The sequence below is a fragment of the Mirounga leonina genome, unplaced genomic scaffold (genome assembly GCF_011800145.1).
Source record: "Mirounga leonina isolate KUSES-001 unplaced genomic scaffold, KU_Mleo_1.0 Mir_94, whole genome shotgun sequence".
Classification (NCBI taxonomy): domain Eukaryota; kingdom Metazoa; phylum Chordata; class Mammalia; order Carnivora; family Phocidae; genus Mirounga; species Mirounga leonina.
In genome coordinates, this window is record NW_023270855.1 from 15,820,465 (window position 1) to 15,840,083 (window position 19,619).

The window sequence follows — 19,619 nt, forward strand, 5'->3', positions numbered from 1 at the left end:
TATTGACTGAATGCTAATATGAAAGAATGCTAGATAGGGTTCCTGGGGAGTAGGAGTTCATAACTCAAAACAGATGAAATCCAGATGAAATCATCCAACAAGAAATGCAGAATTCTCAAACTCTCCAAGAGAAGCATCTAGTCAAAAATTTTATCTTTTCTACCTTAAGAATTTTCAACTGTGGTGTCATGAGCCAATAATAAAGAAAACATGCATGCTTCTTATCTGTACTGTAGGCCAGGGTTTTGGAAAGCTTGATATCATTTTAGATGATACATGAGCAAACATTTAAAAATTATGTATTGCTATCATACTACAGTGTGATTTCATGCATAATTTTACGACAGTAAAGACTAAATTAAAAAGTGAATCAATTTTAAACTGACTTAGAATGGCTATTGAGTAAATCATAGTGCAAATACTAATGCTGGTATGGCAAAACTCTGATGCTTTTATGTGAATAAATGAAGCCAGAAAAGCACTATTTTAACCTTAGTGAATTACCATTTCTGATGGGACTCCAAAAATAGTGGAGAACCATTATCCAAGTTTGAATTCTGACCAAATCAGACCTTTAGATGAGGATTTGGATACTGGTGGTTTATTTAGAAGTGATTCCAGAGTGTTCAGGAAGGGAGTGGGGAGGAGAGCCATGGAAGGGGGGTGGGGAAAGGCAGTTAGGGCCATTAAGCTTATAATTCCAGGTCAATCACACTGGGAATACTCTGATAGATGGTGCAGAACATAGCACAGAATTGTTCCACTGATGGGCAAGGAAGCTGTGGAACTTATCCACAATTTCCCATCTATCCCTGGTTGATGGTCGCTCCTGGGGAAATTAGTCTTCTGGCAATTTTGTCCTGTCCTCAGGGGACCAAGTGAGCTCAAGCAAAGAGAATGGAATTTGGTCTTGACCTTGGCATTGACCTCTAGGATAGGCAAAGAGATGGGAGATGCCCTGATATTATCTGCTACAAACATTGCTCTAAATACTATAGAATTGATTTAAAATGATTTTTAAATGGCCAGTGATACATGATTTATTTTCCAGAGTTTTAAAAAAAAATTATCATTGCATTCTAATTCAGGAAAAAATATTCATCCCAATACAGTAAAAATGAAGTAAATTTATTAACCAAACTATCTATTCCACAACTAGATTGGATCAACAAGAATCCAATTCTATTCATTTCCCATTTTTTGAGGGATTATACTTATAAATGGCATTTGAGGAATTGGTAGGTAATGAGTTAATACTCATATATTCAATATGACTATGAATATTTCCACACATAGGCTAAAGTTTAATTCTGAAAATCAGGAACAAGAAAGAAAGTAGATATTTGGAAGGAAAAAGAGAAGAAAGATCAACAGATGGTTCATAACTCTATTAGGATCTAAAAGGGTCTCAGTTCATCCCTTTTTCAGTTACCCTTTTACTACTAAATACTTATTTTTTCCCAATCCTTGTTCAAGTGCATTAGTATTTACTTTCCTAGGCTGAATCCCAATTCGTTTTATGTCAGCCATCTCTGAGCAGCTAAAAAGCACCCATTTTTTCCTCTTTTTTTTTAGCTCTGCACTTGCTAGAATCTGTACCATCATCCCATTTTTGTCATCTAGAAGGGTTATCCACTTCTTTTCTATATTTACCCTTCAGGCCAACTTACAATAAATAAAAGTTATGCCTTGGGGCGCCTGGGTGGCTCAGTCATTAAGCATCTGCCTTCGGCTCAGGTCATGATCCCAGGGTCCTGGGATCGAGCCCCGCCTCGGGCTCCCTGCTCTGCGGGGAGCCTGCTTCTCCCTCTCTTCCTCCCCCTGCTTGTGTTCCCTCTCTTGCTGGTCTCTCTCTGTCAAATAAATAAATAAAATCTTTATAAATAAATAAATAAAAGTTATGCCTTGAAGCTTTAGTTTTTGAGAAATCTAAGTATTAATTGGACTATAAGTGCCTATCTAAGATGCTCCAGTTAGAAAGTTAAAATAAAAGTACTATTTGGAATTTTAAAATAGATCTGACTTTAATTGTGATGGCAGCTTGTGGCTGGAGTAAGGGAGGTCCACACAAGATTGGCCTGTTACCACTGTGTCTCTGGCCCTAGACTCTAAGAGCAGTAACTGGAGAGAGGGAGATATATTTATAAACAGTAACTTGACTCCTTAGCCATGCTTTGGCAGGGCTCTTCACTATTTTTTTAATATTTTTATTTATTGAGAGGGAGAGACAGAGAAAGAGAGAGAGAGAGCATGAGCAGGGGAGAGGAAGAGAGAGAGGGAGAAGCAGACTCCCCGCTGAGCAGGGAGCCCAATGCAGGGGTTCGATCCCAGGACCCCGAGATCATGACCTGAGCCGAAGGCAGACGCTTACCTGGCTGAGCCACCCAGGTGCCCCAGGGCTCTTCACTATTGATGACAAATAGAATTGTAGTCTTTCTTCTCAGATTGCCAGTTTATTTTTACTCCTGCACAGTCCTATAGCAAACTCCAATTTAGAACTGCAGGGGTACCTCTGCTCTGTCCTCTGAGGCACTGGTGCTGATTCTCACTCTGGGAACATATTTTGCTCTATTTTCCATAATACCATCCTTTTTGCAAAAGGTAAAATTGGAGTTAATTAAAAAGTGCTAGAAAATGGCTGCATGCACACAGACTCAAAAGGACTCACAGCCATTCTTAACTGAAAGCACATGGTCGTTCAAACAGGCAATGCCGATTTGGTGAAAACTAAAATCCACACATGAGAAAAAATGCTACCTTTTCTATGGCTATTTCTCCTTAATCTTCACATCTGTCCACAAGGATTGGACAAGGATTAGTTATGATTTTAATCAACAATAATAAACGTTCATTGTATGTGTACTCTGTGATGGAGAGTGTTTTAGGCTGGACACAGGGAGATTAGAAAGGTTACTTCCTTCAAGTTGTTTACAGTGTCCTCAGTTGTAGAGGAAAACACAAAGTGGTTTATTCAGTGAATTAGGAGAGTGAGAGGCTTGAGAGGAGCATGGAGTAGAGAATGACGGTCTATCAGGTTGGTGAGCATGCATGGAGGGGCCTCCTTTGCCTCTTTGGCCTCTTTGGCATATAGAACAGAGTAAAAGAGGTGAATGAGAGGATACAGGAAAGTGAAAGACAAAAAGGCAATCATTCTGGAAAGAATTACATTCCAAACTCAAACGAGGGCAGTAGAGGATATCTTTGTTCTACAAATATTTGTTAATCCTTACTATGGGCCGGGCCTGTGCTTCTATAAGGAGCAACAGTGAGGATCTTTGGCAAGGAAGCAATGAGTTGGAAGTAATTTATAGATTAAAAGATACAGCAGAGATAGATCGACCAATCATGATTTGGATTCTAATTCAAATGCATTTATAGAAAATTATTAGACATTTGGGAACATTTGAACACTGACTGTCTATTTGAAGGTATTGATGAAATACTGTCATTTCACTTAGGTTTGTTAATAACATTACAGCTAAGCTTTTTAAGTGTCCTAATCTTTTAGATATATTCCGAGATGTGTATAAATAGAATGACAACCAAAAATAAAATTTAAAAGTAAGAATTTGGTTTATGATCAGGCAGCTTTTAAATAATATAGTTATTACTATAAGGCTGGTTCTGGTTTGAGAGCCATAAGCAATTAACCACCATTTATACTGGTCTGTCATAAACACTTATGATACTATGTGACTGGAGTAAACACATAACATAATCCTCCCCACCACCCCTTGCTCGGCCTGCTCCCAGCTCTTTGTTCTCCATCTCCTTTTCTTTGAGTTGGGGTCAGATCATGTCATTTCTCACTTTCAGACCCCCTACTCTTACTCTTTGAGTTTTAATGCATGGCCGTTCTGGACAGGCACCCTTTGATTGGTCACCTGCCCCAGTGGAAGAAATATGATGTGACACATAAACGACAAATTACCACATTTCAAAACAAATTCTCTAGGGGGCCTTTTGCAATGAAGCAAGCTATAATTTGAAACTACTTCTCTGCTTTCATAACATTTAAAAAAGGAACTGCTGTCTTACTCAGGTGCCTAAGGGAGGTGAAAGTGTTCTACCCACCAGAGGGATGGATCTTAAAAGACGGAAACCTCAGGGTGCCTGGGTGGCTCAATCATTAAGTGTCTGCCTTTAGCTCCGGTCATGATCCCAGGGTCCTGGGATCAAGCCACTCATCGGGCTCCCTGCTCTGCGGGAAGCCTGCTTCTCCCTCTCCCACTCCCCCTGCTTGTGTTCCCTCTCTCGCTGTGTCTCTCTCTGTCAAATAAATAAATAAAATCCTAAAAAAAAAAAAAAAAAGATGGAAACCTCTTTGAAAGCCATTATGAGCGGAATATAGGAATTCCATTTCTCAGCATTTCCCCTTTAAGAATACAGGAAAATGGATTCAAAAAATAAACCCAAGCAAGCATTTGTCACTGATAAACCTTCCACTGGCTTGACAAAAAAAGTTGTCATTGTCTTACAGCCCAATTTTTTCTTGGATGAACTAAAATTCATTTGCTTTATCTGTACAGCGTAATCGCCTCTGCCCCTTCTTGGCTGGGATTATACTTTAGTTCTGTCTGATTATACTATCATTCAGATCTGCATTGAGAGCAGCAGAAAGCATAGGCAAAATATTAAACAAATTTAGTTCTAAAGAACTACTTCCTAGTTTCTCTATCAGGAGATGAACAGAAGCATTACCCATACAATTATGAGCAAGCCCTATTTATACCACAAGTTCTTTCTCAAAGTGCCCCCCTTTTTTCCTGCTGAAATCATGCCAAATGGCTTAGTGTCGCTTGAGTAAATATTATGTACTTACCAGGTTGGCTTGAAAATAGTTTGGGAATTAGCTCTTGATCCATCAATGAGCAACAAGGAAACTGCAGCTGCTGAAAGGTCTGTTAACACTCTCCCCTGCTAGCGGCCCCTGAAGTCAGAGTCACTTTCCACTGTAAGAGTTGATTAATGGGAAAAGAACTCTCGTACTAAAATAAAATGTCAATAGTTCAGACACAGAACAGTGTAAACCAGTTCTAAAAGGCTTGCTCTGTAGAGTGAGGCATTCATTCATTCATTCATTCATTCATTCATTCATTCATTCATTCATTCATTCTTCTTCTTTACATTACTCCCTGTGGGCTCCAGGACAAAAATGGGGAATACAAAATGCATATGATACACTCTCTACCCTTGAGAAGTTTATAATGTAGACTGATAGATAATACTCTCTAAGGTGTACTGAACATGTACTTAGTAATATGCTGACTGCTATTTAAAGCATTTTTGATAGATAGTTTTATTTCATCCTCATAACACTTCTACCAGGGTTATACCATTCTAACCTTCAGTTTCAGAAAAAGAAACTGATGCTTAGAGTGTGCTATTGACCCCTAAAAGCTAGAGCACAGCGGGTCAAATGCTCTGGGAATACAAAAATGTGAGAAACGTGTCTAGGTTTGGACTGCATGCTTCAAGGGATGTGGTAGTATTTAGATTTAATTTTGAAAGACAAATTGATATCTGACGCCTACTTCCACAGAGATTCAAACACACCTCTATTATAGTACTTAGGACCATATTTTATTTAATTGTATACACTTGTTCATTCTCCATGGACTTATACATGATCAGGTACCATTTTATTTTATTTTTTTAGGAAGGGAGAAAGAGAGAAAGAGGGAGGGGCAAAAGGAGAGGGAGAGAGAGAATCTTAAGCAGGCTCCATGCCCAGTGCAGAGCCCCAGATCAGGCTCAATCTCACAACCCCGAGATTATGACTGGAGTCAAAATCAAGAGTTAGATGCTTAACCAACTGAGCCACCGAGGTACCCCAAGCAGGTACCATTTTAAATGCCCAGTGCCTTGAACTGTGTTCAGCACATACAAAGTTTTCAATAAATTGATTCTGAATGTATACATGGACAACATTCATTAGATGCAGTAAAGTGAGCTTTCCAGAGAAACAGAACAGCATGAGATACAGCACAGAGGTATGAATGTGAATGTGTTCATTCAGGATAAATGAGCATTCCCACAGTTAAATATAGGGTGTAAGGATTAAAACTGGAGGAGAGGTCAGGAATAGGGAGAGATAAGAGTGGAAAGGCAAGTTGGAGTCTGATTCCAAGTGATTTGGACTTGACTTTGAGTAAAGTCAGTGGGGGGATAGAATGAACATTAAGACATGACTTATGTTGGTAGAAAGATACTTATCAAGCCAAAGATTATTTAGGAAGGGTGAGATGAAGTATGCTAGCACAAAGCCAATGGCTAGGATGAAGTGACTGAATGGAAGGGCATTTAGAAAGTGAAATCAAGAGTATTAGAGACGACTGATAGGATCAAGGAGATGATATAGACTAGAAGTGTGACCTTGGACTTTGAAGGGTGTCTGGGAAGAAAGTCTAGCCGTTAATATAATACGTATTCAGGGTGAGAAGAAGAAAAACTTGGGTTTTAAATTCTCAAAAGTCCCCCAGAATAGAATAAGGAAAAAAAAAAAGTTTGTCCCTAACTTTCTTAGGTATTCTAATACATATCTGAAACTTTTCCTGAGCCACTGAGTCTGAAATTCTAGAGCAGTCTTCTTTACCTAACAGATGGGCTACCTGGTATTGGCTATCCCAAACCTTCAAATGTAGTCAGTTCAGTTTTCTCAAGGTATATTCTATAAGAAAGACCTTTAGAATTCAAGTGAATTCCAAAAGAAGTCCTCAACTCCACTATAGGCTCTAAATCCCCAGAGATGGAGCACACAGCAATTCTTGTGTAATTGCTGTGAGACCTGTAGAACAATTTTTTTTTAAGATTTTATTTATTTGACAGAGAGAGAGACAGAGCAGAAGCATGGGGAGTGGGAGAGGGAGAGGGAGAAGCAGGCTCCCTGCTTAGCAGGGAGCCCAATGCAGGCTTGATCCCAGGACTCTGGGATCACGACCTGAGCCGAAGACAGACATTTAACTAACTGAGTTAACCAACTGTAGAGCAATTTAACATGCCAACGTGCTGACCCATCTAGATCCTGTTTTCACAGACATCCATGTACTAGGTTACAGCTGTGTCAGCCAGCAGAAAGTAACAGAAATCCCATCTCATGATGACTTAAAATAAGAACATTTATGGCTCCCCATCAATGGGAATCCAGAAGTAGAGTCCATATCAGGAATGACAAAACTCACTTGCTCAGGTGTCCTTTAGAGTTCCTTGGACACTGCTTTCATCTGTGTAGACTCAATCGTCAGGAGGGTGATGAAATGACTATAGAAATGGAACACATGACAATATTTAGAGAAAGAACCAGAGAGAGAAGCTACAGGAAAGAAACTGTTCCAAAAAATAGAATAAAAGTTATTCCAGGTTTCATCAGCAAATGTGTCCTGTATTCTCATTGGTATAAATTATACAAGAGGCCATGCTTGAGCCTATCACTGGCAGGGGGGTGGAATTACTCTTAGAATCAATCAGTAGGGGCACCTGGGTGGCTCAGTCATTAAGCGTCTGTCTTCGGCTCAGGTCATGGTCCCGGGGTCCTGGGATCGAGCCCCGCATCGGGCTCCCTGCTCGGTGGGGAGCCTGCTTCTCCTTCTCCCTCTGTCTACCACTCTGCCTACTTATGCTCTCTCTCTGTCAAATAAATAAATAAAATATTAAAAAAAAAAAAAAAAAGAATCCATCAGTACCCTGGATGGAAAAAGAAATACAGGTCACTTGGCAATGAAACTGTTACAAGGACAGAATGAGTAGAGGGGTCAGGGAAGTGACCCGGGGGCCAGTAGCCGCAAGAAGCCACTATTGCCCCCATACTTGGAGAACCAAAAGGGGAAGGTCAGTGTAAATCAGTACTACTCTTGAAAAAACTGCCACTCTGTCACTGGATAAAAATGACCCAGGAGATCTCTGTCCCACTCACCCTGCTAGAATACATAGTCGCCTGGAGGTTCCTTTGCCACTGATTCCTTTGCCAGAACCAGAGCACTTCTTGTTTCCTACCTAGTGGCTCTCACTGGCAAAACTCACCCAACATGACAGTCTAAGAAATGCCATTTACAGGCTCCCTGCTGGAGCATATGAAAGAATGACTGTGGGGCCAGGTGTGTAAGATAAATGATTAGCATGCTCTCAGACCAAACAGGACTGCACGTGGAGCTGAGGAGGTGGTGAGTGAGGGCAGAACTACAGCAGGTACCAGTCGCCCTGAAGCACATAAGCTAAGTGCATAAGAAATAAATAGCTCAATAAAAGTAGGCTTTGTTTGCATGGAGGAAAGGAGAATGGATACCTGGCAGACTAACAACAGGGCACACAACAGCTTCTGACAAGTGAGCCTAAAATTCATCTTCAATGACTAACCCGCATTTGTGAAGAAACCTTGGAAAATACCACTTGAATTAAAATCACTTTAAAAGTGTGTCTCTTGATAGACTGAGAAGATGGCTTTGATTATTTTTGCTTTTATTTCAGAAACACCCTACATGGACTAAGAAGAAGCATTTCTCTGGGGGATATTGTTATCATTACAGCACAAGCCCTAAAAGGAGTAATTAATGCATTAACTAAGATCACCTCATTAAGAAGGAATGTGTTAGACATGCTCACACACATTATCAGTCAGTTTGACTGTTTTATCACTTAATTGATGCTAACAGATTTCCTTCTCAGAGTTTTCACTTCACGTTGGCTCAGTGGCGGTCCAAGTATCATCACGGCAGGGCTGGGAATAGATTTTGTCAACTCTTTTCCTTGATGAACACGTCATTTAGGAGGAATTCCAGCGGGCAAGATAATCTAGGTTTCCAGTGTGACTGAGATCCCATGCCACTGTCCCACTGGACCCATTTCAAGTTGTTTGGCAAAACATAAAAGACTGCTCCATTAACTTACTTTTACCCTACTTACCCTCTAGAAATTTCTAAACTCCATTTCTTGTCAAACAGACATTCTGTTTGAAGATTCTTCTTTCTTTTTGATCATGAATATAACTCAAATGACAAGTAAACTTTTTATGAAACGTGGAGCTATCCATATTTCACATCCACTTATGATGTTATGGGATCATCTATCTTTTTTTTTTTTTTTTTTTACTAGTCTCACAATTCCATTCTGTCTTTCAGACAACAGGGCCTGGTCATGTCCTCCTTCTTCCTGGTTTTCTTTGTAAGAATGTTTTTCTTATCACTGTTTTAATGCTCACTCGATAATACTTTTCATAAATGTAATTATATATATATATTTTTTGCTATTTTTTAACTCTCAAGAAATGTAAACTACTTGTAACAATTCAAAACATATAGAGACATAGAAAACAAAAATACTAGTCTCTTCTTCCCATCCTCAAATTCCTTCCCATCTTTGGAAATCATGCTAGTTATATCCTTCAAGATTTGAAAAAGACAACAAAAATTTTTAAATAGGGAAAATTTTAAACATAAGAAAAAAAAATAATGGTCATTCATTGAGTTAATATGCTAAGTGCCCAAATCAGTACCTGGTATATAGTAACTGCTATTAATCTTTTGTTAAAATGAAAATATAAGTCAATTTATCCATTGTCCAGGTTTGACATGTATATTTTTTCTATTTTTGCATATGAATTGCTTTGTGCTTGGAGAAATGAAACATTGTAGGTTCACTAACATTTTAGGCCCAGAGCTTTTCCCCCATCTCTTCCTACCCTCCCCCATCACCATCCTTCCCCACTCTTCCTCTCCTGGTAGACCTTCACAGAACAGACCTGTTCATGGAGAATGAGGAAAGGCCGAAATCTTAGAATCAGATGCTTGGTGTATAGCACTCTCATATAAATTTTGGTACTTTACTACAAATGTACATATTCATAATCAATGCATGCTATTGTTTTGTATATTTTTTGAATATACAAAACTGGCATCACACTGAACACAATTATTTTGCAACTTTCATTATGCTTTTGAGATCTACCCCTTCTAATTCATGTTATTCTTGCTCATTCATTTTAATTTATGTATGTTTTTCAATAGTATGACTAAATGGTATTTTATTTACTCATCTTTTGTTGAAAGATTTTCAGGCTGTGTAAATTACTCTGCTATTAAAAAGGAGGCTAAATGAACTTTCTTGTACTTGTTGCCTTAAGCTCTTAAGCAAGAGTTGCTTTAGGTTAAAGATCTAAGCATACATCATTTCAGTTGTAGCAGAAATGTATTTTCACATTTACTAGGTATAATCAAATTATTTTATTTTATTATTTTTTTTTATTTTTTTTTAAAGATTTTATTTATTTATTTGAGAGAGAGAGAGAAAGAGAAACAGCACGAGAGGGGGGAGGGTCAGAGGGAGAAGCAGACCCCCTGCCGAGCAGGGAGCCCGATGCAGGACTCGATCCAGGGACTCCAGGATCATGACCTGAGCCGAAGGCAGTCGCTTAACCAACTGAGCCACCCAGGCGCCCATAATCAAATTATTTTATAAATTAGCCATATCCGTTGACACTCTCACTGACAAAGCTTGAGAGGTTCCCTCTTTCCTGCATACTAACAACTGGCACATACAGAAACTTGAATTTTTGCCAATCTGGGCATGAAATGGTATCTCATTATAATTTTAGTTTGGCTTCCATGAACATTACTGAGGATATGTATCTTTTTATATGTGGGTGGGCGATTTGGCTTTACTTTTTCATGAAATAGCCTTTGCTTATTTTTCTGTGGGGTCATTAGTTTTTTTTATTGTTTTGTTCACTATTCTTGATATAAGTTATTTCTTGGTTATTTATAAATACCTCATCTAGTATGTAGCTTATCTTCTTACTTTGTTTACGGTAGCTTTAGTTTTAATGTAATCAAATTTCTCACCTTCATGTTTTCTCTTCTTTTATCTGTTGTAGATATGTTTTTTATATTCTCTTAGGAAAGCTTTACAACTTTACTTTTTGGCTTTTAGGGCTTTAATCTGTCCAGAATTTATATCTGCGTATTATGTAACAGAAGGATACCATTTTTTTCCTTTTTCCATATGAATAGCCAATTGTCCCAGGATCATTTATTCTTTCACAGCTTTTTTTTTTTTAATGTCAGATTTGTGCTATCCCAAATTCCCATATGTTCAGCACATTTTTCTTGGCTCCCTATTGGATTAATCTGGTCTGTTCTTCTCTCTCTCCTTTCTATTTTACGTCTCTCCGCTATCACCATAATCTTTTAATTACTAGATGTTATTTTAAGAATTATTAGCTAGATTGCATAACAAACCTTTCCTATCAAAATATGTTTTTGTTTTTTGTTTCTAGCATGTCTACTAGTGAGACCAACTTAAGGCGGAATCACACTTTTTTTTTCTCTATTTTTTATCAAATACTACATGTTGGGGAAAATGTTCTGTATATAACCCTAAGAATTTTTCACCCACTTGTTCTTCACTATCAAGGTAGCTGATATGTTTCACATTTGTTGCCTAAGAGAAGGGATGACCCAGAGAATGGATGATCAAGCAGATTCTACAAATAGCCCAAAGATTTAGTCTAGACTCAGAGGGAAGAGAAAGCATAAGAAAAAAGTTTGAAAATAAACTGTCAGTAGGAACCTCTCATTTCCTCCACATCCTCTCCCCGCCACCCATTACATTATATATATTCCAGGAGTTGGAATGAGAGAATGAGATATGAAGTGAAGGTTGTCTAGTGGCGGGTCCCCAAAGAAGGGTGCACCCCAACTTCTCTTAGCCTTCTTCTTTGGGGAGTGGTGACATAAGAGATGAAAAAAAAAACTCCAATAGATTTTGAGTCTGCAGAGGAAACCCAAGCAGATGTTGTGGTAGCATCATGTCCCAAATTTCCTTCCTTCCCCAGTGGGTCATTGGAGCAGTAGAGAAGAAATGACTGTGCTCTGTCTCTAGAACGATGGGCCCTAGACTCTTCACAGAGCCCCCGGAATTGAGTGGGAACAGGAGCCCAGGAAAAGCATGGAAATACTGAAGGACTTAGAAACCCTAACTGATTTTCCCACAGCCCCTTTGCATCACTGGAACTGTGGGATTCTTTTCCCTTGGTAGCTACAAGCACCTTCGGCAACAACCTGCAAAGGCTTTTGCTCAACAAAACCAAACCAAAAACAAAAAGAAGTTTTTTGGGGGGGTTTAAACTACCCAGTGCACCTCTGGCACTCTAAACAAGAGAATTCTACATATAACATGCACTGGGATTGCCTAGAGGTCCCAACAAGAGGTCGTGGTTATTTTTTGTTGTTTAATGATTGTGTGAGGGAGCTGAATTCAGAAATTAACTTCAGGCTGCCATTGACCTTGAATCTTCTGCTACTTTCCTTCTCATGAATTTAATTAAATTATTTTATGTGCGAATATATATATTTTTAATGACTCACTCCCCAAAAGATTGAAAGCACTTCAAGAAAAAAGAATTATGGCTACCAGTTCACCACTCTACCCTAAGCCAAGTGGAGGGTCAGGCACATAGTGATCATTCGATAAATAATTGTTGAATGGTGAATAAATAAATCATATATACACACAAATATAAGGGTCATATCTAGTTATAATAGGAAGAGCCCTAGTGTGGGAATTAGGGATTCTGGGAAGAATCCTGATCTATTTACTAATCATGTATGACCTTGACAAGTGATAACCTTTTCAGGGACTTAGGTTCTTATTTTGCAAAATGGAAAGATTAGATTAAATCAGTGATTTATAAACTGCAATTGCTCTGGGGATATTTTTGAGAACTAGACAGGATTGGAGAAAGTGTGCAGTGGGTAGGCTTAATACCTCTCGTTTCTAAACCAATAAGAACAAGATTAATTTAAATATTAGGCTAAACATTGAAGAGTGTCTCTGTGGCTTACACACACACACACACACACACACACACACACACACACAAGCAGGGAGAATATCTCCAAGCTTCCTTACATCTTCTTGGGATAGACAAGCCAGTCTATAACCAATAAAGATAATACTGTGTTTCTCTTAATCTTAACTTTGTATTAAGTGGTTAAAAGCCTACAAGCACTTTTAAGAATCTAAATTGTTTAGCCAAGAATTGTCAGGAAAAGAGTTATATCTGAGGAACTGCAACAGTAAACTGGTCCTCTATTGTTTAATATCTAGAAACTTCATGTATAGATTCTACCAATCAGAAAAAAATATATATATTCTCATAAGAGTTTGGTTGGTGTGTGTGTAATGTTGGCATTTTTGCAAGTACTTAAAATGTCCCAGGTTTTTATTAAGAAGTTAAAAAAACTAATAAAATACAGCATTATGAAATTGATAAAATTGTCACTTGTTTTATATTTCTTCAAAGTATTTATTGAGCAACTGTTTTTTCCTTTATAATATTCAATGGAATGAGCAGTGGATATCAAAGTGAAAATATATAAGTTCCCCACTTTCCTGATAGTAACATGAGAAGTGAGTGGTGGGACCAGAACAGAAAATAAACATAAATAAATTGATAACATACTTTGAGATAGCAATGTGTCTCATCACTCTTAACAAAAGATGTTCAGATATGTCTGAAGAAAATAAAAAAGGGAAAATGGAATAGACATGAAGGGGGTAGAGTGGGTGAGAAGAGAAGCTACATTTGAGGGAGTTCGTGGGGAAGATCTCTCTGAGCACGGAACACGTTCTTGAACTGAGATCTGCATAATGAGAGGGATCCATTCTGCAGAGAACAACCGATTCAAAGTCCCTGGGGCATGAAGAAACATGGCATTTCAGTAGAACAGAAAGAATGAAGAAACTGAGGCACAGATGGTTTAACTAATTCTTCTCACGCCACAAAGGCAGTATATGTTTACCCGGGTTTGCCTGATTGCAAAGTTGGTTCTCTTAAACACTAAGCAATATGGCTTCCCTAAAAACGGACTTGGCAGCTATATAGCTAATATCCATAAAACAGACCAGAGAGCTTCTCAGGATAAAAAGCTGTATGGTTTTGATTATGAAGACATTTAATGACTTGAACTGCTGTACATTTGGGAATATCACAACAGTAGCAATGATTCACCCTTTCATATTTATATTAAGAAAAATCCTGTAAAATCCTCTTTTCCTGCCAACTGCGTAGTTGGCACTAAGATGAGGTACCTTAAGGCAAGGACATAGCCAGGTAATTGGAACTGCAAATTGGTAACAATTAGATCTTTTGTACTTGCATAGCAGCAAGCAGTAATTATAATTGACAGTGGAGTAGGCCGTAATTGATGTCCATGATTCTGAAGGAGAAGAGAGCAGAAGACAGGAAAAAGGCTTAGATTGTGTTTGTGAACCTAATAATAATTAGTAACGAAATGTTAACATAGAATATAAGGTTAGGAGCATGTGGGTGGCTCAGTCGGTTAAGCGTCTGACTCTTGGTTTTCAGCTCAGGTCATTGTCTCAGGGTTGTGAGATGGAGCCCTGCATCTGGCTCCACTCTCAGCATGGAATCTGTTTGAGTCTCTCTCTCTCTCCCTCTTCCTCTGCCTCTCCCCCACTCAGGTGCACTCTCACGCTTGCTGTCTCATTCTCTCTCTCAAATAAATAAATCTTTTTAAAAAAAGAAAATAGTGTTAGAAAACTAGGCATAAGCCACAAACCTTGTAAGTATAATCCTTAGTATTTAAGATTATAAACTCCCAAGGATAAGGAGTATGCCAACGGAATGATCCTTGTGGGGGGGCAGTATAAACTCACCCTTAGTTTGGAGATGTTTTAGAAATGATTTTAAGCAAGAAATTTCTACAACACTGGGACTTAGGCTACAGGTTTGCTGCATTTATTCACACAGTTCTTTTCCACTTTTAGGATCTAAGGGTTTCATGGGTCCTGGGCTCATTAGTTTCTATAATGTGACTCTGTTGTACATATCAAACTATTATTATGCAAACATGAGAAATGGTACACAGAGTGGTTGTGGAATTCACTCTTTATCACAAAGCAACTGAAAATTCAGAGAATGCTTCAGTCACTAGCTCTCACTGATTATTTCATCCCAACCTGAGTCATGTGTGTACTATGTCCTTGGGCTAGAAAGGAAGAAAATAGCACCTAAGGAAGAATGATATAATCTGCATGAAGTAAAAGGCTTAAAGAAATATATGCATACTGTTTATCCTCTGCAACTTTCCATTGATAACATTTCCTTAGTTATTCAAAATGTATTTTTTATTTCAACATGCATGCATATTTGGGAAGTACAAAGCTATATGAAGAATATTTACACCCAATATTTTTTCTGTGATTATTATTTGTTCTGGGGTTAAGATTTTATTGTATACACCTTTCTGTTTCCTGCTTTTATAGTTCAATATAACATAACAAGTATTTTACCATACCATCACAATCTTCATAAGTAAAATTTCAGTGACTGTACATCCTTTCTCCTAATGCTGGATTCATTTTTCTCAATTTTTATGATAAACGTATCGTTATGCATAATTTTTGCATTTCAGATGATTTTGAGTTGACTTCTAAACTGGGTAAATAAATGGTAATATTTTAAAAATGACATTCATATCCTAAAATTTAAAATATCATACGGCTAGAGTAGTGCTCATCAAATTTAAAATGTGTGTGAAGTATTTGGAGATATTTTTAAAACTGAATTTCTGATTCACTAGGTCTGGTATAGGGCCTGAGATTCTGCATTTTAACAACCTTGCAAGTGCTGTTGATGCGGCTGAGACTTGCCCCACACTTTGGTAGCAAGATTCTAGTGATTTTTTTCCTAAATGTGTCAGTGGTAGATATATTTCAAAGTCCATGTATATGACTTTGAACACTCAACAATGCTGCCATCCAGGAAAGACATTAAGACTGGATATGCATATTTAGGTGTATATGATATTCACTGAAAATTCTGAGGAAAATCCATTCTTTTGTGGCATTTCTGTTTTGTAGAAGAGAAGCCTGAGGACACTGGTCTTTGCTTTTATCTGTAATTACATACTCTCTTACATTTCCCCTGTGTGTTTATAGGGTCATAATTCAAAAATGAACTTCAAGTGGCAGGACCAAGTAAGTTATGTAGAACTAATGCTCTTGCAGACACTGACCATGAACTCTAGACAAAATGCAAACAATGACATGAAGACACTGAGCAGTGAACAAAAACTATGATATTCTAGAGGGAAACTGACGTTTGGGAAAAAATAAGAGCACAAGGTGAGCTTCTGGAGGTTACAGTTTTCAATCTGAGGGTAAGTCATTGTCAGTGTCACACAGGCAGTTAAAACTCCAAAAGAGGGGTGCCTCGTGGCTCAGAAGTTAAAGTGTCTAACTTCAGCTGAGGTCATAATCTCAGGATCCTGTGATCGAGCCCTGCGTCAGGCTCTGTGCTCAGAATCTGCTTTTCCATCTCCCTCTCCCTCTGCCCTTTCCCCCACTCATGAGCTCTCTCTCTCTCTCAAAAAATAAATACAATCTTTTTTTTTTTTTAAAGATTTTATTTACTTATTTGAGAGCGAGAGAGAGAGCATGAGAGGGGGAGGGTCAGAGGGAGAAGCAGACTCCCTGCCGAGCAGGGAGCCCGATGTGGGACTCCATCCCGGGACTCCAGGATCATGACCTGAGCCGAAGGCAATCGCTTAACCATCTGAGCCACCCAGGTGCCCCAAATAAATACAATCTTAAAAAAAAAAAAAACAAGTCCAAAAGAAAACTCACAGTTTCTGCCAAGAAGCACTGGAAGTTAGCGTTTGGGGCAATCACTTATTCCAACGTCAGAAGATAGTCCTACAAAGGAGATACGCAGAAAGGGGAGCTCTCCAGTCTGTGTATTAGCTCTACTGACATCCCAGTCTGAACCTTGAAATGTGTATGTGTAAAGCACCTTGCTCAGCTAAGGATGAAGGAAATTTTAGATGCCACCCATAGGAGACCAAGTTTAACAAAACTCATGTAGTGCCTGGTTTAGTCATCTACTAAAAGGAATTGAGAAAACCTAAAAAAATGGAGAAATATAAACATGGTAATGGTTTAAAAGACCAAATATTTTTTTAAAGATATTATTCATCTATTTGACAGAGAGAGAGAGACAGAAAGAGAGGGAACACAAGCAGGGACAGAGGGAAAGGGAGAAGCAGGTCTCCCACTGAGCAGGGAGCCCAACGTGGGACTCGATCCCAGGACCCTGGGATCGTGACCTGAGCCGAAGACAGACACTTAACGACTGAGCCACCCAGGTGCCCCATAAAAGACCAAATATTTTTAAGATATCAATTTTACCTCAAATTCATCTATACATTCCAGGTACTCCCTATCAGAATCCCAAAAAACCCTGATTTAAAAATTCATATGGAAATGTTAAGGACCCACATTATCCAAGCAATCTTGAGAAAGATGAACAAAGCTTGAAGACTTACACTACCTAGCTTTAAGATTAACTATAGCATATGATGATCTGGTAATTGTTTTACTGGTACAGGGATCAATAAATGTATTGAATTAACAGAGAGCTAAGAAATGGATATGTACTTATATATCCATTTGATATTTTTGACAAAGATATGAAAACAATCCAGTGGGAGAAAGAACAGTCTTAATTAATAGGGCCAGAAAATCTGGATATCCCTTAGGAAAGCAATATACCTAAACCCTTACCTCACACTAAACACAAATACTCAAATGTATTACAGACTTGAATGTAAAAACAAAAACTGTAAAGCTTTTAGAGATAAATGTAGGAGAAAATCTTTATAACTTGGGTGTTGGCAAGGGTTTCTTAGGATACAAAAATCAAAACCATAAAAAAATTATAAATGAGATTCCCTCAAAACTATTAAAATTGTCATTAAAAAAAATCCCACCAACTTTGGCATGTGGGCATAGATAAAATTCATAAAGTACAAGTAGATAAATGGCAAACTAGCAAAGAGGTAGCTGACTGGCATCCCACTGGCCCAATCTGGGACAATGAAAACCACAAAATTAATAAGAGTAATGAAGTAAAACCATTTAAATAAAAATGAAAACTGATAAATTCAAAAATAAATAGATAAAGTAAATAGGGGTGACAAGCTGTTTCTTTAGTAGGATGACAACCAATAAATGAGGATATTTATACTGTCTCAAATATCTATGCCCAGTTTACTTATGAATTACAAAGGGACAATAGTAACTTTAAAGTGAAGGAATCTGGCAGACTCCTCCTTTAACCAAAAGATCAAAGTCAACATCATGAATAATAAGGCAAACTGGTAACATTCACTTCTTCATGTGATTCACTGAGGATACAGCAGTGCTTACATAGTACTCCCTCAGAAAAACCCAAATTGAGGAACATTCTACAAAACACATGAACTATGCTCTTCAAATCTCAGTGTCATGAAATACAAAAAAGAATGAGAAACTTTTCCAAGTTAAAGGCTAAAGAACCATGATACCTAAATGCCATATGTGCTCCTAGATTAGTTCATAAATGGATGAAAAAGTCCTATAAAAGATCACTTGTGAAATTGAATAAGGACTTCATTAGTAGTATTATTACTGCTGAATTTCCTGAATTTGATCATTTATTTCACTCTTGCTTCTGTAAGGGAACGAATGACCCATTTTGTAGAGACAGAGAAAGAGACTGAGAGAGACAGAGAGAGAGAGAGAATAGCCTGTAGCAAATGTGGTGAAACAATTGCTGGAGGGTGTATGGTTATTAATTATATTATTTTTCCAACCTTTAAGGTTTACATTTTTTTACAAAATAAAAAGATCAAAAACAAAGCCAAAATAATCTAATTCAAAATTTTTTTCTGTTTACTTAGGAGAGATTTTCTTTATAAATGGATTAATTGTAATTTGTGATTTACAGTTTTCCCCAGCACATGTAGGTTTTCTTTAATAGTAACTTTTATTAATGTTTCTTTTACAAGTGTTCTTGTTCTCTTTTCCACTTTAGGAACAAGAATATTTCTTAGATTTTTAATATCATTATCCATTTTACATAGTATCTTTCTATCTTATTTATTCACTCATTGATCCATCCATCCATTCATTTATGGAGTTGGGTTCAAAATCCCAGATCTATCCCTTATAAGGTAGTGACTTAGATTCCTTGAGTCTCATTGTTTTCATCTATATAATGTACTTTAGAGTACCCACTGCATAGATCTACTGTTAGTGAACTTTGTTATTTTTAGTGAATATTTATTTTAAATTTCTTTGTCCTACCTCTTCATTCTGGTGGCTCTTTTGAAGATGGTTCTCCAAGTCAATGATTTTATTTCCACACGGTGAATTTTATTTTCTTCAGCCACCAGTTCAAATTCTATTATTGCATAGATTCATTCCCTGAAAACCTTCCCCTATCACTTTCCATTTCAGCCCAACCTATAGTCTGAAAACCCTTGCTGCTACTCTTTCTTAGAGTGTCTCTACCTGCAGCCAAAAGAGGATGCCAGTTTTATCTAACACTCCTTAGTAAATCATTCTGAGGGGTCTTCCTTTGAGTTTTCAGATAATGCTTTTCTTCCATACTGTGGTATTTTGTTTTCACAAACACCATGTTGGCCTTTTTTTTTTTTTTACAGCTGACTCACCCAAAAGGGAAAGCAAGCAGTCTGCCATTTGCTAATAGAAGACTTGTCTAAGTGAGGTGTTCCCAATTATTCCAATGCTTCTGTGTTAGACACGAGATGAGATCTTCATCT